At 36.7% G+C, this 27,062-nt stretch overlaps 1 long non-coding RNA gene across 9 annotated transcripts in view; it reads right to left on the minus strand.

Moving 5' to 3' along the window:
* LOC103348075 (uncharacterized) overlaps positions 1–27,062 on the minus strand; it is a 216,952-nt gene that overhangs the window by 142,029 nt on the left and 47,861 nt on the right. For all 9 annotated transcript variants that reach the window (XR_007919107.2, XR_007919109.2, XR_007919102.2 and 6 more), the window contains one exon: positions 26,325–26,422. This is a non-coding gene — a long non-coding RNA (uncharacterized lncRNA). The remainder of the gene's footprint in view (positions 1–26,324; positions 26,423–27,062) is intronic.

Genomic DNA, 27,062 nt, shown 5'->3' on the forward strand with positions numbered 1-27,062 from the left:
TATATATCCTTCGATTTTTTTCAGTTGGGCCCAAACTGGAAAAACTGAAGTTCAAAATTTACTGGAAATTTCAGAGTCTAAATTCTTTGAAACTTTGATTTTTGATTTTTTGAATGCCTGTCAAGGATACTAAGAAGGCTCAAAATCCAAAAAATCTGGTTGAAATAAAATTCCTTAACATCATGACATAATATAGGCCAAATTTGATCATTGTTACAAGGTGATTATTCAAATGTCTGAAAATAGTACATATTTAAATGACCCATAGCTCTTAATAAAAACTCATCTGTTTTCAAACAATTATAATTTAACAGACACATCAAGAGAACATAAGAGATTACTTTAACACATTGATTTAACAGAGGATCAGATTAGTTGGAATGGTCTTTGTTACTGATTCAATCTCTGTCTTGGTATTTGCCTGTTTAGGTGTCCTGTGTCTTCATGACTAAATTTAGGTAGGTTGTCTGTGTCCAGGAAGCTATCCATTTCTTCTAGGTTCCCTGATCTTTTGCCATACAGTTCTTTGTAGCAATTCCTGGTGATTCTTTTTATCTCTATGATATCTGTTTTTATATTTTCCTTTTTATCTCTTATTGTGTTGAGTTGGGTCTTCTCCCTCTTTTGGGGGGGGAGGCAAAGGTGTGTCAATTTTGCTTATTTTTTTAAAAAACCAGCCCTTCATTTTGATGATCTTTTGTATTTTTTATTTCAATTTTGTTTATTTCTTCCTTAATTTTAATTATTTTCCTCCTACTATTTTGGGTTTCTTTTTTTGATGTTTTTCTAGGTCTTTGAGATGCACTAAAAGCTAATTAATTTGGTGACTTTCAAGTTTCTGGATGTAGTCACTAATTGCTATAAACTTCCCTCTTAACACTGCTTTTGCTATATCCCCTAAGTTTTGATATGAGGTACGGTCATCTTCATTCATTTCCGCATTTTTTTTATTTCACTTTTGATTTATTTTATGACTCACTGTTCATTTAGGAGTATGTTGTTCAATCTCCATGTGACTGCATATGTTCTTAAGATTATTGAGTTGTTGGTTTCAAGCTTCAATCCATTATGATCAGAGAAGATGTATAGTATGATTTTTATTTTTCTGAATTTGCTGAGACTTGCTTTATGGCCTAGTATATGGTTAATCCTAGAGAAAGTTCCATGGAAGGCCACTGTGGGGTGAAAAGTTCTGCAGATATCATTTAGGTCCATTTTGGTCCATAGTCTCAGTTAGTTATGCTGTTTCTTTGTTGATTTTCTATCTTGTTGATCTATCCATTGATTAAAGTTGGGTGTTGATGTCCCCTGTTGATATTGTTTTGGATTCTATGTCTCCCTTTAGAATCATTAACAGTTCTTTTAAATAGCCAGGCACCCTGGAATTGGGTGCACATACATTTATTATATTCACATCTTCTATTGTATTGAGCCCTTAATCATTACATAGTGTCATTCTGTGACTCTTTTAACAGTTTTTGTGTTAAAGTTTATTTTGTCTGATATTAGGATGGCTACACCTGCCCTTTTTATCCCATTACCATGGAATAACTTTTTCCATTCTTTCACTTTCAGTCTACATGTATCTTTGTTGATGAGGTATGTTTCTTGCAGGCAGAAAATAGATGGGTCTTGTTTTTTAACCCATTCAGACAGTCTGTAACTTTTAACTGGAGAGTTGAGGCCATTTACATTCAAGGTAACTATTGATAAGTAAGTAGTTGGCCCTGCCTTTTTTTTTTTTTTTTTTTTTTGACAGGCAGAGTTAGACAGTGAGAGAGAGAGAGAGAGAGAGAGAGAGAGACAAAGATCTTCCTTTTTCTGTTGATTCACCCCCCACCAGTGGCCACTACGGCAGGTGCATGGCTGCCGGCTCATTGTACCAATCTGAAGCCAGGAGCCAGGTGCCTACTCCTGGTCTCCCATACCGGTGCAGGGCCCAAGGACCTGGGCCATCCTCCACTGCACTCCGGGCCACAGTGGAGAGCTGGACTGGAAGAGGAGCAACCGGGACAGAATCCGGTGCCCCAACTGAGACTAGAACCCAGGGTGCTGGCGCCGCAGGCAGAGGATTAGCTTAGTGAGCCATGGCGCTGGACTACCCTGCCATTTTTCTATGAATATTCCTATCAATTACTTTGGAGTTCTTTTGTACTTTTATTGGAGAACTTTCTGTCTTCTCATTCTTTCATGATGATGGCTTTCTTTCTGTGTTTCTGCATGTAGCCCATCCTTTAGCACCTTTTATAAGACTGGACACATGAGTGACAAATTCATTCAATTTCTATTTGTTATGGAATGTTTTTATTTAACTTTCATTCATAAATGAGAGCTTTTCAGGGTACAGTATTCTGGGTTAACAGTTTTTTCCCTCAATATTTGCACTATAACTTGCCATTGTCCTCTAGCTTGTAGGGTTTCTGATGAGAAGTCAACTGTAAATCTAATTGGAGATCCTCTGAAAGTAATCTGGCATTTCTCTCGTGCACATTTGGTAATCTTTTCTTTATGCTTTACTTTGAAAAGTTTGACTACAATGTGTTGTGGTGAAGATCTATTCTGCTCATATCTGCTAAGAGTTCTATGTGCTTCCTAAACTTGGACATTGCTTTCTTTCTCCATATTAGGAAAGTTTTCTGCAATTATTTTACTAAGTAAGACTTCTACTCCCTTCTCTCTCCCCACACCTTCAGGCACTCCTAATACCCATATGTCAGGTTATTTGCTAGTATCCCATATATCTCCAACACTGCTTTTAAGTTTTCTAATTCCTTCTTCTTGTTTTTGGTCTGACTGTAAAATTTCCAGAGATCTGTCTTCTAGCTTAGATATTCTTTCTTCTGCCTCACTAACTCTCTTGATAAGGCTTTCCACTGCATTTTTTATTTGATCTACTGAATTATTCATTTCTAGTATTTCATTTTGATTTTTTAAAGTCTCAATTTCATGAGAAAAATTTTCATTCATATCATATATAGAATTTTTTAGTTTGTGGATTTCATTCTGATTACTTTAGAGTAATCCTATGCTTAATTTTTTGAATTCCATTTCCAGCATTCCCTCAATCTCCTCATTGGCATATTCTAATATTGAAATGTTGTGTTCTTTTGGAACTGAAGATATAGTGTCTTCCTTATTCTTGTTTCTTAAATTTTTGCATTTATTTCTAGGCATTTTTAGATTTTTCTTTTCACCCCATAGCTTTTATCTTTGAGCTATGCCTCTGCGGCTTAGTAAAGTGTCCACACTTTCAAATACCAAGAGGTGTGTGGTGAGTGTGGCCAGGGATTTCTGGTCGGTGCTCCAGGATGGTGTGAGTATCCAGGGTAATACCCAGGTTTGGCGTGGTAACTGTCCTCTGGTTAACTGGATGGAGAGGAATGATCACCTCTGTTGGTGTAACCACTGTTTCTCCTCCAGGCTGAGGAGTGCCCAGGTGTTAGCCCCAGTGTGTTCAACACTCATCTGCACTGCCATATGAACTGCACATATGATCTGGGCAGTCTTTCCTATGAGCATGGTTCTCTCTGCTATGAGCTGCTCTAGGCAACCAAGGAGCTCTGAGAGTGTGCAGCAGCCCTCAGTGACTGCCCAGAACCCAGATATACCCTGCCTCCTCTCGTGCAGTCGCAGTGTTTTCTCAGTCTCAGCTCTCAGGGCTTTCAGCGTCAAGGAGTGCCAGTTGGGCCAGGCTGCCCTGTTAGTCTATTCTGTCCACAAGGAGACTGAGGTGTTCCCAGAGCCACTGTCTGTGTGTGTTCCAGCCCGCTGGATCGAGTCTTGTCTTCCCAATCAGATTCTATGTCCGTGAGGAAAGCGGGTTTTTCTTTCTGGTAAGATGTCTGGATTACAGGTCTGCAAAATAGCCACCAGCCATAGCCCCGCTCACTTCACAATTGTCCTGGGTGTGTAGGAGAATCCCACAGGCAGCACTTCCCTTCCATAGGGATGGCTCCCATCCCCCTCCCATTTCCAAGTGGGTGCAGCTGGTGCAGCAGAGACTGTCCTGGTCATTTGCTCTTGAATTGCTTTGGTTGACCCTGCCTACTGGGTTGAGGGTGACCCCAATAATAATGTGCACACACAAGCTGGAGCAGCTCCTACCTGCCTGTGTCCAAAAATGGTGCCAGCCTCCCACCACTGGCTGTAGGTCACTATTTTAGCAGGGAGAAGGGGAGAGAGAGATACTATTTTTTCCCTACTCTGGGTGAGCAGTCTGTCCTGAAGGATTTGGGCCAGAATCAAAAAGGTGCAGTTCACTAAGCTCTCTCTCACATTGTATCAACGTCAGTGTGGGCTCACGCAGTCCAATCTCATGTGGTTTGCTAGGGCGGAACTTTCTTCCTCAGATTCAAGCTGCTGGGCCTTTTGTTGTCTCGTTGCACCTTGCTGATTGTCTGCACCTTCCACATGGGTCTGGGCTGTTTCTACTGCTTGCATAGGTTCTTCCACTGCAGTTTCCCCGGCAGTTTTACCCTAAGAGTGTGCTTTCTCTGCCTTTTTTAAATTAATTTCACCCAGCCTAAATCGGACTGCCCTGTAGCTATTCTGCCATCTTGGAACCTGGCAAATATTCTTAAAATGTTGTCCTAAATGCTACAGGAATCCTACTGGTAGAAATATAAATTGGCACAACCTTTTTGGGAAATACTTAGGTAATTTGTAGCAAAGTCCAAAGTAATAAACCCTTGGAGTAGAGTCTATTTTCAGAAGTCTCTCTTTGGGAAATAACAAAAGAAGAAAAAACAATTTGTTACCAGTGCTATCTGCAGCTAGAAAAAAATTTTAAAAATTGATATAGTAAAACAGAAATGTCAGAATGATTAAATTATGGTTGAAGTTGAGGCCATCAGGTGTATGTGAGACGCACAATTAAGGAAACATATTAAAAGGAATTCTTGTAGATTTTCACTTTAAAGTGAGTGGGAAAAAAAACAAATAAATGAGATGTCAACTGTAAATAGTAAAAAGCTAGGAACTCACATCCTATTTTTAGTCTTTTGACTTAATCTACACGTGCATGATTTGAACCTGTATGTATGAAGTGACTGGATGGCAGTGACAAAGAACTTGGCATAGATTACCAATGAAGCTGAAGGCCTTCCACAGATTGCAGTGAACCATCGGATGGAAGACCTCTCTCTCTTCCTCTTATTTTCTGTGAGTAACTCTGACTTTCAAGTAAACACACAAAAAAGAAATCACTTATGAAGAAAATATAGAAGTAAATTTTAAATCTTACATGAGATTTTTCTGTGTGATATAATTATGCTTGACTTTTGATTCTTCATCTATGTATTTCTGCATTTTCTACAAAATTACATATTCCTTAAGTATCTGGAGATGCAATAACACATTTTTTTTGACAGGCAGAGTGGACAGTGAGAGAGAGAGACAGAGAGAAAGGTCTTCCTTTGCTGTTGGTTCACCCTCCAATGGCCGCCGCGGCTGGCGTGCTGCGGCCTGTGCACCATGCTGATCCGATGGCAGGAGCCAGGTACTTATCCTGGTCTCCCATGGGGTGTAGGGCCCAAGCACTTGGACCATCCTCCACTGCACTCCTGTGCCACAGCAGAGAGCTGGCCTGGAAGAGGGGCAACCGGGACAGAATCTGGTGCCCCAACCGGGACTAGAACCCAGTGTGCTGGCGCCGCAAGGCGGAGGATTAGCCTAGTGAGCCATGGCGCTGGCCAACAATAACACATTTTTAAAGCAAAACTGTAAAGGTGGACTTTTTTGGCCTTACTAATAATCAAAAGTGCTTCTAAGCTTCAGTGTACAAATTTTCTCCAAAGTCTCTAAGTCATCAGAAGCACAATTATTCAAATTACTTAATTTCATAATATCTTATAGTTTTAAATATTGGATATATGGATTATGAAAGACAGTTTCTCTCTTAGGTAATCTCAAAAGAGTGTTAATTGGCATAGATTGACTATTAAGTGCTGTACCTGTATTAGTTCAGTTTTATGATCCTATTTTGCAGATAAGGCAACTGAATGCAGATGAGAAAATTGAAAGAGGCTAAAAAAACACATGATTCAACAAATATTAAATATCACATAGCTATCAAGCTATAGTAAAACAAAAATCAGAACTCAGGTGGTTAGAATTCAGAGCATGTAATTATAACCATTAAACTATCCCCCATTTCTGACAGCATCAAGCCCCTTGACACTTCTAATTTATTAGTACTTAATTTTTAGTGCACCCATTAGTTGTACTGAGCATTGATTTATTTTCAACCTACTTATTTCCTCATGATAAAATTCATCAGAACTACAGATTACCTGTTCCATGAGACAGACTTTTAGCCTACACCACTTTCATTAAAAGTTTACAATCAGATAGTGTGTATGCCACAGCTGGGGGCTGCAGGGAGTGAGACCAGAAAGGGAATGTTTCTATTATTATTAGCTAGTTTAGGAACTAATTTCAGATGATTGCAGCAGTTAGTTCTTTCTTTGAGTTTGCAGACAAATAATGGTGATTGGCTTCTGCACGACACACTGCACTGAGGCAAGACAGAAGACTACCTACCCATTATCAGTCTGGGCAAGAGTCTAGAACTAGGGAGTGACTGAAAACACCATAGTTCTTGTGTTGCTTCAATGTCATGGTCTGTTTAAAATTTGTGAATTCAAAAACTGCTTAACTTTGTCTTCTAAACAGACCAAAATAGATAAATAGCTTTCCTATAACCAAGGATCTGCCATTTTATGGCTTTATAAAAATTCAGTTGTCAACAAATTCTCCATCAAAAGCTGTCCTCAACAATCCTATTGCACTTCTAAATAAATCAGAAGAGCATTCTACTTCAAATGAAAAGCAGATTGAATATGAAATGAATTCCTTCTTTTATGACAATTTTCCCTGGAGCTGTGTTTATCAATACCACTGAGATACTGCAAACTTTTGTTGTAAGATCAAAAAACACAAGAGTTGATTCAGTGACCATATAAAGCTTTGTACTCCTTTGTTTGAACTTAAAGGAGAGAAGGTTGTGATATTTAAAAAGTAAAATAAAGGAAATAGGACAACTGGCTGGTCAATTATTTAAAGCAAAAGATAATAAGGTCATTTTCACAGGCCTTTCAAAGCAAAATCAAAAAGAAGAGGAAGAGGAGGAAAATGAGGGAGTGGCAAAGTGAGGAAGGGGAGGAGAACCAAATAAAATTCAAACTGGATTACAGATATATTTTGAAGAAAATAAGTCCATAAATAATGGAAAAAAGTCACATTATCTTATAATTTTGAGGTAGTGAAGGCTGTCCTAAGTAATAGTACCAACTCAGAAACTATTAAAAAATGGTAGTTTTTACTAAAAACAAAAAGCTTGTATCACAACAGCGTCAAAATACAAAGCACAAACTAGGGAAAATATTTTCAACCAGTGTGAGGTACATGACGTGATGTGCAATTTTTTAAGACTACTTCACAGTAGAATTGGGAAAAGTGGGGTGGAGGAAGCAGGCTTTCACATTTAATAAATAGAACTTTTACCACAAGCATGTATTTTTGTTTGAATTCAGAAGGAAGAAGAGATGTGAAAAGGTAAAAATGCATAGAAAAAGAAATATTAAAAGTACCATGTTTTCCATACATATCAAGATTGTCATAGTCCAATATCCACAGCCATCTACTCACTGAAAAGGCCACAATGATTTCCAGGTGAAATCACATCTGAATTCCATCATCAGGCACCACATTTAGTACTATTGATATTCAGAAGTTATCATATGAATGTTACATTTTAGAATTTTACATTCAGAACTAACCCTTCACACTTTTCCTACTAGTCAAAGCAAATCTTTGTCATAGGATACATTGGCATAAACTATTACTGTTAGGATTTATACAGAAATTCTTTCATTGTTTAAATTATAGTTTTCCCATGACAATGTGCCCTTTTTATCACTTGGCTAGAAATTAGTCTTAGATCACACTTCTGCACTTCTGAGAAAAAAACAGTTGGATTCCAAACATCAGGATAAATATTGAATGAGCAACAAATACTTGAAAAGATTAAATTTAATGAAGACTTGGGCTGGCACTGTGGAATGGCGGGTAAGGCTGCTGCCTGCAGTGCCGGCATCCCATATGGGTGCCAGTTCAAGTCCTGGCTGCTCCACTTCTGATCCAGCTCTCTGCTGTGGCCTGGTAAAGCACTAGAGGATGGCCCAAGTTCTTGGGCCCCTGCACCCTTATGGGAGATCTGGAAGAAACTCCTGGCTCCTGGCTTTGGATTGACTCAGCTCTGGCTGTTGCGACCAGTTGGGGAGTGAACCAGAGGATGGAAGTCCTCTCTCTCTCTCTCTCTCTCTTTCTGTCTCAGCCTTTCAGTAACTCTGCCTTTCAAAATAAATAAATAAATCTATAAATCTTTAAAAATATTTAATAAAGACCTATGGTATTTGTAATCCAAGATCATAGCCTGAATTTTGTAAACAGATTTTACCCATTACAAAGTCTATGTATTTCATGAGGAAGTATAAAGAAACAAGCTATGGTAACTAAAGTCAATCCTCGTTTTTTTAAGCTTTTCTCTTCTTGTCTAACTACTTTTCCTTATAATTACACAGAATTTCCCACTCTTATTTAAAATACACATTCATCATGTTTTCAAAAAAAGTGTAATACATGTCTTTATAAATGATTTTTCTAGTTTGTCAATCTACCTAAGCTCTTACAAAAAGAAATAAAATCAACTCACATTCTGATGCGTATATAACATAGTTACTTAGTGTATAACTATATAAAACCAATGATATTTTAGACAAATGATAATCTGTATTTTATGGAGTCATGTTTATTTCCTCTTGGGTTTCATATGTATGTATGAATAGTTTGATTAGTTTAATTTTCAACTTTTCTAAGGGCCATATCTTGAACAAAGTAGAAGTAAGATTGCTTAAAAGAAAAAAGTAAGACGATTGATTTAGCTACGCACATGAGCCAATCATAATGGGCTGATTTTATAAAACTACTGCTGCATCATCAAACTAAAGTGGTTTTAAGATCTTAAAATGTATCCTAATGACAAATATATAGTTTCTATATTTCTTTTCTGGAAGGAAAGAAAAAATTATTTGTTGACAGCTTCTCCTAACATTTATTTAGAAACTTTTAAACTCAGTCTACCCCTCAAAACTAGGCTTCCTTATTCCATACAAGACCATATTTTCCAAGTAAATTTTCATCTACTGAGAAACTTAGCTATATCATTCCCACTAATTTCCAAAACTCCACTAAAACTCATTCTTCCAAACAAAAAAAAAATCAGATTAAAGCTGAAATAGACCATTCTTGATATAGCAACTGATCAAATGTAAGATTGCGGTTGGAATGATTTTTTTCCTCTGCTAGAAAGTGTCTAACATTGTAACAAGCATTTTCTTTGAACTCTTGCCCAGAATTGGGCGGCTTAAAAAAATGATGTCGAAGCACCACTGACTGAATATTTTTGCCTGGAGACCATACAACAAGTTCAGATTCTTTTTTTTCCTACAAGAACTTCTTTGCTTAGAACAGTATGTGTCAACCATGTTACTAACAAAAGTGTTGACACCAGAGCAAAGCCATCACATGATAGTAACCATCTGACACTGGTGAAAGGCATCACTCCAATTGCATGTTGGAACTGACTGATTGAATATGTCAAAGTGTTGTGTCACTAAAAGAAAGAAGGCTGGGATAAAATTGTGAAATTACCTAGAAAATTTATAATGCCAATTGGGGCAATAAACTGCGAATGATATTGCAAATTTTTCTCCATAGAAATAACATTTGCATTCCTACCAGAAAAATTCATTTGCATTATTATTTGTTGGACAAAAATTAATTGCATTATTGTATTATCTGTAAGTTAACCAACCTTACAGAAGTGTAAAATACCACAGTGCCTCAATGAACAGCTAATTGTAGGTATACAAATGTGCATAATTCTGAAGAATTAAATAATCCTCAAGTGGACCCATTAGATCATACTCCAATAAAATATGCAAAAGATATTGATTATTTTGTGCCTATTTTCAAATTTTGGGTATGTTTTCCCTTATCAATCCCACTAATGATTACAAGATGATCTTTGAACATAAGTGTTGATGTATGATAATAATGATGCTGTCCTCATTGGGTTTTGGCTTGCCTTATTGACATAGGTATTCCAAAACATATTAGCATGCATAAGCCTCCCTGGAGAACACTCAGTAAATCCCAACTTATGGCGATGAACTACATGGAGGATTTAAAAAGAATCTAGACTCCACCATTCCAGTTGTGCTATCTACCTACTTATCTGTTCTACCTACCTACTTGTCTCTTCTCATACAAGTCTAAAAAACAAAACTCAAGAAATTCTTATCCAACAACTTTGCCTGTGTATCATCTGTGAATGTGAGTATCCTTTCCTTTCAAGGTCCACCTCTCAGCTAGTTTCTGGCCTGCCAAGAAGTGACTTTCCTCACTACCCGTAAGAGGGAGGCTTTTCACGGCACACAGTTGTATCAGACAAGTCTATTGGAAGGGCTTTAAGAACACAGGTTCCAAGGTGAAGTATAACTTTTTCTACAGTAGTTAGGCTTAGATGCCATTAAAGAGATTGCTCTCAAATGTGACACTTCAGATATGGTTTCAAGAGCAAGAACAATTTGCTCATTTATGTCATCATAAAAGGAAAGAATGAGTCTTACTGAATAAATGCAAGATAACTATATTGTCACTAAAAGTAAAGAATTCAGGAAAAGTATTTCTTTCAAAATTCTGAGGGATCAGTAAGAAAAAGAAACCATGTAGAGAACATTTCATAACAAAAAGATAGCCCACTGACTTGAAGATTAGAGTCAGATCCAGAAGAAAAGGTTTGATTCACATGTCCATTTAGGAAATACAAAATTAAATACAACAGCGAAACCTTTCCAAAACAAATAATCACAATTAAATCACTAAAATTTTTTTCAGCCCTATGTAATTACGTTTTGTCTTACTAGATCTTGGGTATGAAATATGCTCTTTGATTTTTCATGATCCTGAATGATAAAAGGGTTCTAACAATTGTTTTCATATAAATTTGGCAACATATCTATATCATAGAAATAGTATATATGTGTATGTGTGTGTGTGTATATATATATATATATATATATATATAATTGTGTGTGTGTGTGTGTGTAGTTTATTTCTGCGGGTATCAGTAGTAAAGAGAAATTTTGCCATGAGTCCCTAAGACTAACTCTTTCTTGGAAACCAAATTTCTAAATTGGAGTTTAATTTAGAATCTTCAGAAGAACTTATTGATATAATACTGAAAGGTTATGTTTTTATTGTAACTAACAATATCAGAATTGTTGTCCAATGGTCATCAGAGTATTATGTGTGTTAATTTTGTGTATGTGTATGTGTGTACATCATTTTCAGTGTTCATAAAATTTTCATGTAAATAGAACATATTTAGGGCCATAAAACTAGTACCAATAAAAAGATTAAACAAAATTGATAATATTTTTTGGGTAACTGTATTACTAGTTAAAAAATGAAATACTCTCATGGGCTTTTCAGCTGGATCCACATGCCTTAAGGGCTGATTCTGAGGCCAGAGTGCTGTTTAGGACATCTGCCATTCTATGGGTCTGCTGTGTATCTCACTTCCCATGTTGAATCATTCTCTCCTTTTTTTATTCTATCAGCTAGTATTTGCAGACACTATCCTTGTTTATGTGATCCCTTTGGTTCTTAGTCCTATCATTATGATCAATTGTTTACAGAAATTGATCACTGGGACTAGTGAGATGGCATTGGTACATGCCACCTTGATAGGATTGAATTGGAATCCCCTGGTATGTTTCTATGTTCAGCCCTTAAGGCATGCGGATCTGGCTGAAGAGCCCATGAGAGTATTTCAGGCATGGAAAGCCAAGACACTCTGGGGAAAAAAAAAAAAAAAAAAAAAAAAAAAAACCTAAATAAAAGATCTCTGCGAGTGAGATCCCAGTGGAAAGAACGGGTCATCAGAGAAGGAGGTACCTTTCTCTGAAGGGAGGAGAGAACTTCCACTTTGACCATGGCCTTGTCTAAATATGATCAGAGTCGGTGAACTCAGGGGACTTTCATAGCCTTGGCAGCTCATGACAAGAGCCTAGGGTGATTACTGATGCCATAAACAAGAGTGTCAATTTGTTAACAACAGGAGTCACTGTGCACTTACTCCTCATGTAGGATCTTTGTCCTTAGTGTGCTGTACATTGTGATTTAATGCTATAACTAGTACTCAAACAGTATTTTTCACTTTATGTTTCTGTGTGGGAGCAAACTGTTGAAATCTTTACTTAATGAATGCTAAACTGATCTTCTGTATATAAAGAGAATCGAAAATGAATCTTGATGTGAATGGAAGGGGAGAAGGAGTGGGAAAGGGAAGGGTTGCGGGTGGGAAGGACGTTATGGGGGGGAAGCCATTGTAATCCATAAGCTGTACTTTAGAAATTTATATTCATTAAATAAAAGTTTAACAAAAAGAGATTTATTTATTTATTTATTTTCAAAGTCAGAATTACAGAGAGAGGGAGAGACAGAGAGATCTTCCACCCATTGGTTCACTCCCTATATGGCTGTGATGATCAGGGTTAGCCAAAAAAAGCCAGGAGGCAGGAGCTTCGTCCAGGTCACCCACGTGGGTGGCAGGGCTCAATAAAATGGGCCATCTTCTGTTGATTTTCCTAGATCATCAGCAGGGAGCTGGATTGGAAATGGAGCAACCTGGACTTTCCTGGATCTTTCCTTTAGGTTTTTTTTTTTTTTTTTTTTGCCACACTCTTTTGGCTTTCCTTGCCTGAAATATTCTCATGGACTTTTTAGCCAGATCCGAATGCCTTAAGGGCTGATTCTGAGGCTAGAGTGCTGCCAAACATATAAATCTAACTATAAAGACATCCAGGGTAAATAATTTCAAAATAAAAGAATAACCAACCTGAAAAAAAAATCTATGCAATAAATTCATTTACAGGACTTAGATAATAAAGAAGAAAAGATAATAAAGAAGAAAAAAATTGAAAACAAGAGGTTCTTATGCTTAAAAGAAATGAAGTTTAATTTGAGAGAGTGCAGGAAGGGGGTAGAATGGGTAGGAGGGCAGGCATGGTGGGAATAATTACTACTACATACATAATGTTGTATTTATGAGACACATACAAATTAAAAATAAATAAATAAACATAAAAAAGAAAAAAAAAGAAGTTTATTTCATATAAGTAGAGAGTAGAAGGGAAGTTACCAGAAATAAGCTGGGGAGTAGTACACAGAATGGAGGATGGAGAAAGGTTGATTAACAATACCAAGTTATAACTAGACAGGACAAAGCTATGGTGTTATATTGCACAGTAATTTTAGACAATGAAAATATACTGCATGTTTTTCTTAAAAGCGCTCATAGAAAATATTTTAAATGTTCTCATCAAAGAAGTGATAAAGCTTGAGGAAATAGATACGTTTACCTTAATTGGACATTACACAGTACATACATGTACCAAAATTTCATATGATACCTCGTCAACATGTACAAATGAGTGAAACTGACATCTCATGATTTGATTATTGTTTACAGCCCTGTCTATATTCCTGTGGAACTGTGGTCTTTCAACTTTTTACTTGTCGCACACTATATTTAGTGGACTACTAAGCCTGTGATTATAAAATAAATTGAAAGTATGCTATAAAAATTAAAAGAAAGGAAGAAGGAGGTAAGATGGAGAGGGAAGGAAGAATCATTATGTTGTTAGAATTGTATTTTGGAAAACATGAAATTTGTTCTCTTTATTATTAATCAAAACACATAAATTTTCTTAAAATAATTGTCATATTTTTAAAGCAGACCAATGTAACTTCTAGAAATAGAAAACAGTCATTTTAAACAAAACTTAGTAAGTAGATTAAATTGTAGATTAAGCATCTCTGAAGAGTAAAAGAGTATGGAAATTATTTGGAATGCACTAGAGAAAGATAATGATCTAGAGAATATGATAGCATTTTTAAGAGGAGGCAAAATATTCATCCAAAAGTTCCCAAAGGAACAAATACAGAGAATAGAATTATGGTACATTGATTACATTAATGGTCACTTTTTTTTTTTTTTAAATTCCCTGGGCCTACATATGACTTTGCTGCTCCTCCCTTGAAGAAACTGAATATATTTTCCTGCACCTGAATTTTGAGTTAAACTGTGTGGTCTGATTTCATCAATAGATTATTATCAGATATGATACAAGCAAAGACTTGAGCATGCTTATACTTTCTAGCTCAAGAGCTCTGTGGATGCCAGGAGAATACACAGCTTGATGTACTGTAAGAGGAGAAATGTAGGGCAAAGAGCCAAGTCACCAGTTAATGCCAACTGAGGTCCTCTAGTTCAGTTGAAAAATTGCTGATCCCTACACATAACCAAGATAAGCCAAGACACCTACACAGCTGCTGCCCACAAATGCACATGTAGTCCAACCGAAATCAATTCAATCAAACTCAGTCCAAATCAGATGAACCCAACAGTTCATGATCCAAATAAATATTTATTGCTATATGCCACGCAGGTTTTATCATTGTTCATCAGATTACACTATTGTGGAAATTAAGAATTGACATAAAAAGATAAACAAATTTCTTTTTGTTTTTTTTTTAAAGATTTATTTATTTATTTGAAAGGCAGAAATACGAGAGATAAGGAAAGGGAGAGAGAGAGACAGAGAGAGAGAGGGAGAGAGAGAAAGAAAAAGAATGAATCTTCCATCCATTGGTTTACTCCCCAAATGGCCACAATAGCTGGAGCTGGGCCAGGCAGAAGCCAGGATCCAGGAGTTTCTTCTGGATTTCCCACATGGGTGCATGGGCCCAGGCACTTGGATCATCTTCCACTGCTTTCCCAGGCTGCAAGCAGAGAGCTGGATTCAAAGTGGAACAGCAGGACAAGAATCAGCGCCTATATGGGATGCCAGCACTGCAGGTGCAGGCTTAACCTATCACACCGCAGCGCTGGCTCCAGATAAATAATTTTCAAAGAATGGTAAAAATTTTTCAGAATAACATGTGAAGAATGTGGTATAATGGTGAATTCAAGAACTGTGAGAAGTTCAGGAGTACATATTATGAGTACCATGCCTAAAGATATTTCAAGATACCTTTGTTAAAAAAATTGAAGAAGGATTATATTACTATTATTCAAGACAATACTAAAAGTTGCACAGTTTTCTGAATTAAGAGAATAACACTACAAAATCAAATTATTCTAGGGTTTAATATTTCAAAAGATCTTCTGCCTTTTAACCATGTACTGGTTTCCTAGTGCTGCTACACAAAATGCCATCTACTGGCTGCCTTCACGCAACAGCCAATTATCGTTTCATAGTTCTAGAAGACGGAAGTCAGAAATCAAGTTACCAGCAAAGCCGTGAACCCTCTGAAATCTGTAGGAGAGAATCTTTCCTCACCTCTTCTCTGATTCTGGAGGGTTAGCAGAAATATTTGGCTTGAAACCACAGCACATTAGTGTCTGCCTCCATCACCCATCTCCCCTCATGGGTCTTCTCTTCTTACAAGGACAACAGTTATATTGGATTAGGGCCCACTCTAATTGAATATGATGTTGTCCTAACTTGACAAGCCTCAATTTTCAAACAAGGTCTCATTCACATATACCAGGGCTTAGACTTCAACATAACACTGTAGGGAGCACAACTCAACCCCTATGAAACCACTTTTCTAAAACGTGAAACAAACCTAACTCATCATAGTCCTTACCTTAAATATGTTACTTATATGTGCACAATTTTTTAATGTTCTAAGTGTAAAATGTATGTACTTGAGATTAACATGAGTATTTTGTTACTACTTTCTGTTTCTAAAATCAAAATTAATTATCATTATTCCAATCAATCAACAAGTATGAATCTATACTGTCCTTAACAAAATATCTAAACTATTGAAAATACATAGGGTTTAGTACTTCTAGTACTAAAAATTTTAACTGAAAATCAATTTTTGTTTTTACTACCATCTAACCAGTTTGTGTTCATATTATCTGACTATCATGTAAACAATTTAATAGAATGTCTAACAGAACTACTGGCAAGTAGTCAGCCTATGGTATTACCTTTCCTTTTGAGACATTTAAAAAATTTAAGAAACAAAGAGCCTTTTTATTGTTACAGAGACAGATTTTAAGTTAAATTATGGTTGAGGTGATTCATCCCTTTTTGATCTTGATCTGTCATATAAACTTTTATGGATATGTATATTCTGAATACCTGGTATTTTAAGTTTAAGTGAGAGAGAAAGAAAAAAAAGTTCAAAATTCACATTGTGACTTAACAGTCAGATACGTATAGTTTTTCTGGAATAAAACTGTTAAAATTTAGAAACACGAATGCATGTAAGAACGCAATAACTTCAAAGTTCCTACATTGTCTAAGATAGATGCTTGCTATGACAATGCCAATAGATATTCATTTGACAGGCAACATTATCAACTACTCTAAAGATACTTCCTCAAATCTGCCATAATGCCAAAGCTCTATTGCAATGTAATACTATTAAAATGTAAAGGCTTGAGGAAAATAAACCTAAGCATTTTTCCAAAGTCAGTTTCCATTAGACAGCTATTCCAGAAACACATTATATAATCTCACTAAGAGCTCTCTGCTCTTGAGAGAAAAAAAAAATGTGCATGAACAACACAGATTTGAAAAAGATTGGTAGACCTTGCTGCCACTCAAGAGATTTTTTTCTAGCTAAAGATTATTAACTGAATTAAATATTGTAACTAGAAGAAATTGGCACTTCTTTAAAATTAGTATACTATCATCAATACTTTATTCAACTAATTTTCTCTGAATGAATAACAAGCAACTAGCAGTTTTAAATGAGCTGATCTTTATGTACCATGTGATCAGATTACTCATTAAATTATTACAGCTTTTCAAATAGGAAACAATAAAATGAACAACAAGCTTAATGTTTGTGGGTCAAACCAGGCCAAAGAATGTTTATTGCTAATAATTTCCTGAAGCACTAAAGAGTATTGCTGAATTTACCACTCTTAAGAGCTACTCAGCACTCTGTTTTGAGAAGCATTGGTTTCCTATTAGGTAGCATCAGATAAGAGTAACATTATGTTAAGTAGTTTTGTGGCTGCCAATTTTCTGAAAATTCTATGTAGTTCTCTTTCCCTTGAATCCTTGTTCATATAAATCACGGAGGGAACAAACTAGGTTTGAGGTTGCTAAAGAAATGGAATGTATCGGTTTGAAACACAGAAATGTTTCCATGCTGGATTCATGATTTATTTTAATGTGGTTTATCTAAAGCTGAGGACCCCATCTTCTGGTTAATGAATATTTATTGAACCTTTTTGATGAGCTAGTTACTATGCTATTTACTTAGATATACTATCCAGTAAACCATTCACACTCACCACTGCTAGTAAACTTGCGGTCATGTGGCAGCATCTATCAAGTAGTCTCAGAAAAGGTAAGATGGGAACTCTGAAAACTGCTGAGAAAGAGAGGACCATCAGACTCAGAGCAGGTGTAATAGGATCTGGCTTTATCAGAGAAGATAAGGAACATTTCCCTCAGGAAGTGACAGAGATTTAAAGAACATTAACCAGGCAAACATTGAAGGAAGAGTTTCTAGGTAGAGTAGTTCATAAGGACAGGTGTTAATGGATGAGACAAAACTAGAAGCATCTTCCTGGGGATGCTTTAGAGATAGGTCAGATGCAGAGTGATTAGCCAGTCAATACGAACAGAGGAGGCAAAGCCAAAGGCATCACAATACCAGATTTCAGGACATACTATAGGGCAGTTATAATCAACACAGATCGGTACTGGCACAAAAACAGATGGACAGACCACTGGAACAGAACAGAAGCTCCAGAAATCAATCCAGACATCTACAACCAACTTATCTTTGACAAAGGAGCTAAATTCAGTCCCTGGAGCAAGGACAGTCTCTCTAATAAATGGTGCTGAGAAAACTGGATCTCTGCATGCAAGACCCCTACCTTATACCTTACACAAAAATCCACTCAAAATGGATCAAAGACTTGAATCTATGACACAATACCATCAAATTATAAAAGAACATTGGATAAACCCTAAGTACATTGGCATAGTCAGACATCTTAGAAAAGATCCCAGAAGCAAAGGCAATCAAAGTCAAAGCTGACAAATGGGATTACATCAAATTGAGAAGCTCTCCCCTGAAAAAGAAACATTCAGCAAAGTGAAGAGGCAACTGACAGAATGGGAGAAATTATTTGCAAACTATGCAACCTATAAAGGATTAATAGCCAGAATCTATAAAGAGCTGAAGAAACTGAACAACAAACAATCCAGTTAAGAAATGGGCAAAGGACTTAAACAGGCATTTTTCAAGAGAGGAAACTCAAATGGTCAACAGACACTTGAAACAATGCTCAGGATCACTAGCCATCAAGGAAACGCAAATCAAAACTACAATGAGGTTTTACCTTACCCCAGTTAGAATGGCTCTAATAGAGAGTCAATGAACAACAAATGTTGGTGAAAATGTAGGGGGAAAGGTACCCTAATCTGCTGTTGTTTGGATTGTAAACTGGTACAGCCACTGTGGAAGGCAGTATGGCGGTATCTCAGAAAGCTGAATATAGACCTAGCATGTGACCCAGACATCCCACTCCTAGGAATTTATCCAAGGGAAATGAAATCACCATATGAAAGAGTTACCTGTACACTCATGTTTATTGCAGCTCAATTCACAATAGCTAAGATATGGAATCAACCCAGATGTCCATCAACTGAAGACTCAATAAAGAAATTATGTATATACATACCATGGAATACTACACAGCAGTGAAAAACAATGAAATCCTGCCATCTGCAACAAAATCAATGGAAATACATATAGTGAAATAAGCCAGCCCCCAAAAGACAAATACCGTACATTCTCCCTGATCTGTGGTAACAGAGTACCTAAAAGGTAATTAATAAAAATGAAATTGACATCTTGAGATGCGATGAATTTCAATGTCCTTGTCTCAACTGTTGAGGAACAGATTTTTTTTTTTCATACCATTTGTTTTACTCTTTACTTATTACAGGGTCAATCTTTTGTGTATGAAGTTAAATGCAAATAGATGTTAGTAAAAAATAAGAATGAGGATAGGAGAGGAATGAGGAAGAAGGATGAAAATGTGGGTGGGAGGGAGGGCAGGATGAGAAGAATCACTATGTTCCTAAATTTATGTATATGAAATGCATGGAGTTTGTATACCTTAAATAAAAGTTTTCTAGGTAATAAAGAAATAAATAAATCTTTATAAAAATGGGAAAAAAAGAAACGAAGAATCCAATTTCATAGATGACTCACACACCTGGCCAGGATCTTCCTTCTACTTGTACTAATTTCTTTATCAATAAACTAGAGGCATTTTAAACCACTTGAAATGATATAAAAAATAACTATAGATTGCTTTAACAATGTAAAACATCGAGAAATATGTAACGTAACAGGCCTGTGCAAATGAAACTAAAGCATATATTTAGAGTTATAAAAATGATTTAAATAAATGGAAATACCAATCTGGTTCTAGGCTGTGGAAATTTGTCAAGATACTTTCAGATGTAGAAAACCCTCACGTTACTGAACTCTGTACAGCCATAATAGTGACACAGGAAAATCCACTAGTGGCATTGGAACATGAATAAATTGAGCAGTGGAACACATGAAAAGTTCAGAAATAGACCCTGGTGTTTATATTAAAAAAGTATACAAATTTATATATATATATGCTTTAAAATTCCAGGTATATTAAACTTTTACATTCATTTAATCAACTAGTCAATCGCTTACTATTTAATGAGAGACTACTGTGACTTTTCTAGAATCTGGGGACATAATAACAAAGAAGCTATACTGGGTCTCTTCTTCATGGAACTTAAATCTTTTGTGGGTGACAGACAATTGCAGAAAAAGAAGAAATACATGATACAATGTCACATATGGAGTTACTGCAACAGGGGAAGCCTTGGGAAGAGCATGTCAACCAGGGGAAAATAAAGTACAAAGATCCGAGGAGGGAGAGCACCACACGTTTGCAGACCGAAAGTAGGACAGTGACTGACGTGAACCTGGAGCAAGCCTTGGGCAGGAGCTGAAGAAGCAAGCAGGGGCTTCATCATGAAGGTCTCATAAGGGTTTGAATTTTATGCTAAATGAAAGAGGGGTGTCTGAGAAGGATTTGAGCTGTGATATGTATGACTAGTGCTTCCTAGAGATAGTTCTCATGGCTCTGTGAAGGACAGATTTTAGAGATAAAAGTAGAAACAACTGGGGGGCTAGAGAAGCAATGTGGCAGTGGAGCCAAGAATTGTTTCCAAACTCAAAGAGTGAGCAACTCTGTTGAAGCTTCTGATAGCTGATAGGGAAGAAAGTCTAGTGGAAGGGAATAAAAGAACAAAGATGAATGTAAAGTAATTAAACAGCAAATATTTTTAGATAAAATATAAGAAAATATATTCAAAAGCTATAATGGTTAAGATTAACAGATTTGAGAACACAAAACTAAAAGATAAAATCTTTTCAGAAACAAATGCTACATAAATATACCAACCCAAAACAAGTTATAAAAATATTTGCAATAAATATTAATAGTTATAATATAAAAAGAACTTTCAAAAGTCAATAAAAGACATTTAAAAATAAGTAAATGATATAAGTTGGCAATTTACACATGAGAGAATTCAGACATTCACTAAAAAACAAAAGTATTCTCAATCTTACTACTGGTAAAAGTGCAATGCAAAAAAGTGTGATTTGGATTCAAAATTGGAAATGCCTTAAAGAATAAGCTAGTATTATCTAATAACATTTAAAATAGACTTATCTTTTGTCACAGCTATTCCACAACTAGGAACATAGCTCATAAGAAAAACATACACAACACACACACACACACACACACACACACACACACCAGAATTTCTACAATACGTTAAGTGGGAAAAGCAAAGCACAAAGAAGTTTATACAATCTGTTCTATACATAGTATATAGAAGGACAGGTATCATGATGCTTATCTCTGTATTAGGAGACTTCCAGTGATTTTTATTTTTCTTAAATTTAGGAGTAAAAAGTATTGAAAATACATATCAAGTATATGTTGTAAAAGGTGAATGATATTAATGAGGGATTTTGTTTTATTTATTCAGTCATATATATTTAGATCAAATGAGTATTGAGTGTCAAATATGAACCATTGCCAGCTACATGTATTTTTAACCCTTAATTTTTTAGAATTTATTTTAGAGCCAGAGAGACAGAAAAGACACAGAGAGTTCCCACCTTCTGGTTCACTTCCCAAATGTTGACAGTGGCTGGAATGAAGTCAGGAATTCAATCTGTTTCCCTTATGGGTTGTAGAAACCCAGGGAGCCATCACCTGCTGCTTCTCGAGATCTACAGTGGCAGGAACCTGGATTCAGCAGCTGGAACTGGATAGCAAACTCAAATATTCCAATACAGGACACAAAGTTCTTCACCAGCATTTATACCTCTATCTCAAAGGTCTGCTCCCTAATCTTTTATAAGTCACAATGTTATCTTACATGTGTTATTTAATTGAGTTCTCAAAATAGATAGCTGACAACAGAAATGTATTTTTATTTTCATTTAAGACATAAAGAAGAGAAGGATTGAATGATGTATGTGTGGAAGCCCTAGATCATTTAATTTCTAATACTTTCACATTAATTTTACAGGCCAGTTGAAGTTATAAGCATGGGTTATAAAATAAAGCAAAGGTGGGGCCAGCACTGTGGCTAAGAGGTTAAAGCCACTGCCTACAGTGTCAGCATCTCATATGGGCAAAGGTTTGAGAACCAGCTGCTCCACTTCCAATTCAGTTCTCTGCTATGGCCTGGGAAAGCAATGGAAGACAGCCCAAGTCCTTGGGCCCTTTCACCCACATGGGAGACCTGGAAGAAGCTCCTGGCTTCTGGCTTTGGATCTGTGCAGCTCTAAGCATTACATCCATCTGGAGAGTGAACCAGCAGATAAAAGACCTCTCTCTCTCTCTCTCTCTCTCTCTTTCTACTTCTGTCTCTCTGTAACTCTTGCCTTTCAAATAAATAAATATTTAAAAAATAAATGAATGAATTAAATAAAGCAAAGGCTACTCATCTAGTCATTTCACATCTTACCCAATATCTTCAGTCTTTGATTAAGTAGATGACAACCTAAATAAACAATTCTTCTTCTAGTTGATGACTGATCACTGGAAAAAGAGTGCAGGTGCAATACTCACTTTATAAATTGTTTTGGTTAAAAATCATAGTCTGTCTTAGGATGGACATCCAGCCTTCATATCACTGCATGAAGGTACTTCTCCAGAATAGCACTTTGGACAAATCCTCACCCTTCAGCCAATTGCCACTGGGAGAAGAAAGGCTTACCTCGATGATCTTGCAGATAAGCCACTTCTGAGCCCTCCTATGGCAGTGGTCATTTATGGAAAAGGTACTCTAAGATCTCTTTTCTTATTCTTGCAAAAGCTCCTGCTCCTATGATGTCTATCTAAGTCAGTAGTGAAGTATTGATAAATCTCCTAAAATTAAATCAGGACACCTAACTTAACAGTCACATTTTCATACATCTTTTAAAAAAAAGTACAACTGATTAGTCTCCTAAAATTCTATATCTAATTATTTGAGTCAAGAACTTTGCTAATGATATAAAAGCACTTGCATGTGCAAAACAAAACAAATCAACATCTGAGAAAGCTGACCGATGTAACTAGGGTGCATGACTTTTACCTATGGGTTTTAGCAAGTACATTCATAAATTTTTTAGATTTAGTTGTTTTCAGCATAGCATATCACATTCCACAATTGTTTTACACAAATTGCTTTATTTATTTATTTATTTGACAGGTAGAATTATAGACAGTGAGAGAGAGACAGAGAAAGGTTTTCCTTTTCCGTTAGCTCACCCCCAAAATGGCCACCATGGCCGGCGTGCTGTGCCGATCCGAAGCCAGGAGCCAGGTGCTTCTCCTGGTCTCCTGTGCGGGTGCAGGGCCCAAGCACTTGGGCCATCCTCCACTGCCTTCCCAGGCCACAGCAGAAAGCTGGACTGGAAGAGGAGCAACCGGGACAGAACCCGATGCCCCAACCGGGACTAGAACCCGAGTGTACCAGCACCGCAGATGGAGGATTAGCCAAGTGAGCCGTGGCGTCGGCCCCACAAATTGCTTTTATCAACTTCAGCTTTTGATTTTGTGAGCATGAACAATGTAAGAATTTGATTTTGTTTGTTCATCTTTGCCCAAAGGTGAGTGCCTACTTTAAATGGGCAGAGCTTACTAAAATAAAGCCTTAAACAATACAGAGTACAAATCTCAATATGAAGGCTCAGCTGAGGCAAAAAGGTTGCATATAGAGAAGGAATTGTTAGGGCTGTCATTTGGGAACAGTAGGTTAAGCCACCACTTGTGATACTGGCATCACATAAGGGACTGCCAGTTCATGTCTCAGCTGCTCCGCTTCTAATCCAACTTCCTGACGGTGTGCTTGGAAAACAGCAGAGGATGACTCAAATGCTTGGGTCCCTGAAATCTTCCTGAGAGACGTGGATGGAGTTCCTGGTTCCTAGTTTTGGTCTGACCCAGCCCCAGTCATTACAGCCATTTGTGGAGTGAACCAGCAGATGAAAGTTTCTCTCTCTCTCTCTCTCTCTCTCTCTCTCTCTGTGTGTGTGTGTGTGTGTGTGTGTGTGCTTGTGTCACTCTGCATGTCAAATAAATGAATAAATATTTCAAAAAAAAAAAAAAAGGAAAAGGAATTTTTCCAGTAGACAAGACTGTTGGGTATTAAGTCACAAGAACATTCTTCTGTTTTCCTCTTTTCTGCTAAATCTGAAAATCAGAAGAAACTATTATATTTAGTGAAAAAAAGCCAGTCCCAAAAAGACAGATATATTTCCCTGACCACATATAACTCATAGAATACCTGAAATGTAATGTATTGGAATGAAATAGACATTCTGAGAGTAGATGATTCTTTATAGCCCTTATCTCTTCCATTGAGGAACAATCTTTTGTTTTGTTTTGTTTCGTTTTCTTCCTCTTCATACTATTTTCTGAACTCCTTTACTTAGAGTAGGGTTAAGTATATGATCACTAAGTATACTGATAATAGATCCTTATAAAAATTATGAATGGGAATGTGAGAGGGAGGGGGAGAAAGGGTTGGAAAATGGGTGGGAAGTATGGTAGGGGGGGAAGTCCCACTATGTTCCTAAATCTGTATATTTGAAATATATGAAACTTCTATAATTTAAATAATTTTTTCAAAAAAATGCATCAAACTCTTACACAAATAAATTCTGTAGTTACTACAGAAATTAGTAAAGCTGTAGATTTAAGTTATAGTAGCAGCTAGAGAAGTCCATGCTAGGAAGCCTATGTAGTTGGGTTGGTATACTGTGTCTACAAAGTTATTATGTCCTTTCAAAGACCTATAGTGCAAAAAAATGGGGTGAATAAGTTCTGATAAGTCACACGGTCAGCCTCGTTGTTGAGTGCCTCTTCTGCAGTGCAGGCCTGTGGAGGGCTTCTAAATACTTTGGGCAACTCCTAAAGGTCCAGCTATCATCTTTTCCCTACATTATCTTGTCAGCAACCTTCTAATCATTCTTTGCATGCCCTGACCAACAGCTAAGTCCTTCACTTCTGCCCAATTTTACATGGGTATTCTCGGACAAATTCTCCTTTTACACAAAGTTGATGATGACTCCCTTGGAAGCTTTGCTCCACTGGAAAGTTATCCATGTGAAATCTAGTCTTATGACAGAGGAGTCTTTATTAAAACAGTAGCCTAATTTTTTAGCTCACATAAGAATATTGAGTAGAACATCCAAGGATGACAGTTGGGTTTTTTTCTACTGTTGGCAGGTTATAGAACACATTCAAGGATAAGTAATCTTCAGCTAATAGGCATTAACAGAGTCAGGTGACATAAAGGACTAACCTACTTTTTTCATGTGTCTTCCTCTTTTTCATGTATTGGAATCATGTGCTATGAGTCTATTAAGGGACAACTCCAAATATACTGTGATAAAACATTTGATGGGTTTCTATTGTGTCCAACCAGGTTATGAAAATCATGAATCTAAGTGATCCATGACATGCATAGAGGCATGGCAGTTTCATGACCAAGGATCCAGTTCCAAGTTGCTACAGCTTCCAAGATCATAAATAGAAGTTGCTTTTTATGTAGAGAGGTATTTCTCTTCTGCATTAAGATATGGCTTTGCTCCATAGTGTGTTAATGAGCCCTCTTAACATCTGACTCACTCTAAAAACTATCCACATTCAAAGTAAAAAAAAAAAAAGTTACTTGCTAAATGGGTTGGACAAATAGTCCTCAAAAATATGAAGAATCCAACAAATAAATGCACAATTTTTTTTGGTAGTAGGAAGTATAAAGTGAAATAGTCTTTTCCTTTGGGAACTCTCCTAACATTTCACCAGCTCTTGGCCCCTAAGATTTTCACTTGTTTGATTCAATTTGAATCATTTAGAAAATATAGCCCACCCTATGGTACTATGCATCTTACAAGATATCCAGGAGAGGAACATTAGGAGAAAAACAAGAATTTTTACAATTTGGCAGCTTATTTCAAGTTATAAATACTTTATGTACTAGTAAGCGTACATTCTGAATACCACGGCCTACGTGGAGTTCGCAGTTGACGGATATGAGGAAGGTATTCTGTTTTTTACATTTTCTAGAATTTTTAGTTAAAGGCATACAATTTCATTATCTGCAAAATGAACATGATTCTTATGTTTTCTAATATTCTAGATGTTGCCTAAGTAAGTGAGTCCCTTTCTACTTGAACATCAATGCAATACACCAAGAGAGGAAAGTCTCATTAAGCCACACCAAACACCAGCAAAAGGTCCCTTGTTGCCATCTAACAGGCACTTGATCCATTTCCAGAATTGCATTCTAAGGGTGTGCTCCTTGAGTTAACTTCTATCATAAACTTAATTTGAGTTACCCCAAAAGCAAGCATTCAAGGGACTAGAGTACAGATGGTTTATTTGGAAAGGCTCTCAGGAAGCACGGTGTAGATATGGGAAAAGAAAAGAGAGAAGGGAGAAAACCTGATCAAGTATTCATTTATGAGTGGATAGTTATCATGTGCAACTGGGTTTTTATTAAACTGGGGAATGTCTGGATAATTATTTAGAATTTACCTTGGAATCTTCCCTTTTTTGATTGGGAGCCTGGAGTATTTACCTGCTAGTTCCTTTCTCATATTGTTGAAATTTGCCTCTGTGCATTAAATTTCTCATTTCCAGGCTTCTCTGTGCATGCAATACTAAACTCCTGTAGCACTGAAAAAAAGCACAGAGACAAAGACCATTAAAGTCAGTACATGTGTGTGAGAATGGGATATGTATCAACAGCAATCTTTTGGACTGAAAACTTCCACATTATATAGTTTTACAATAAAGACATCAAGCCTGACGACATATTCCTTTCCTGTAGTTATGCCCACAACTATACTGACTTCAGTAGCAACCTGCATGGAACACTGCTGTCAATTTTTTCCTTAGGATTGACAGGTGTTTTTCTTTTGGTCCTAAACTTCTGTATACCTCACTCAAGACAATCCCTCATCTGGATAGACACTATTTTTCCAGGATCTTTATCAATCATAGTTATCTATTCCTTGTTTATAACATCATGACCAACTATTTATAAATTTTCTAGTATACTCAGAATCAGGGGTCTTTCATCTCTGCGAGTGAGATCCCAGTGGAAAGAATGGGGCCATCAAAGAAGGAGGTACCTTTCTCTGAAGGGAGGAGAGAACTTCCACTTTGACTATGACCCTGTCGGAATAAGATCGAAGTCGGTGAACTCAAAAGGTTTCCCTAGCCTTGGAAACTCATGACTAGAGCCTAGGGAGATTACTGACACCATAAACAAGAGTGTCAAATTGTTAAGTCAACAACAGGAGTCACTGTGTAC

The sequence above is a fragment of the Oryctolagus cuniculus genome, chromosome 6 (assembly GCF_964237555.1).
Source record: "Oryctolagus cuniculus chromosome 6, mOryCun1.1, whole genome shotgun sequence".
Classification (NCBI taxonomy): domain Eukaryota; kingdom Metazoa; phylum Chordata; class Mammalia; order Lagomorpha; family Leporidae; genus Oryctolagus; species Oryctolagus cuniculus.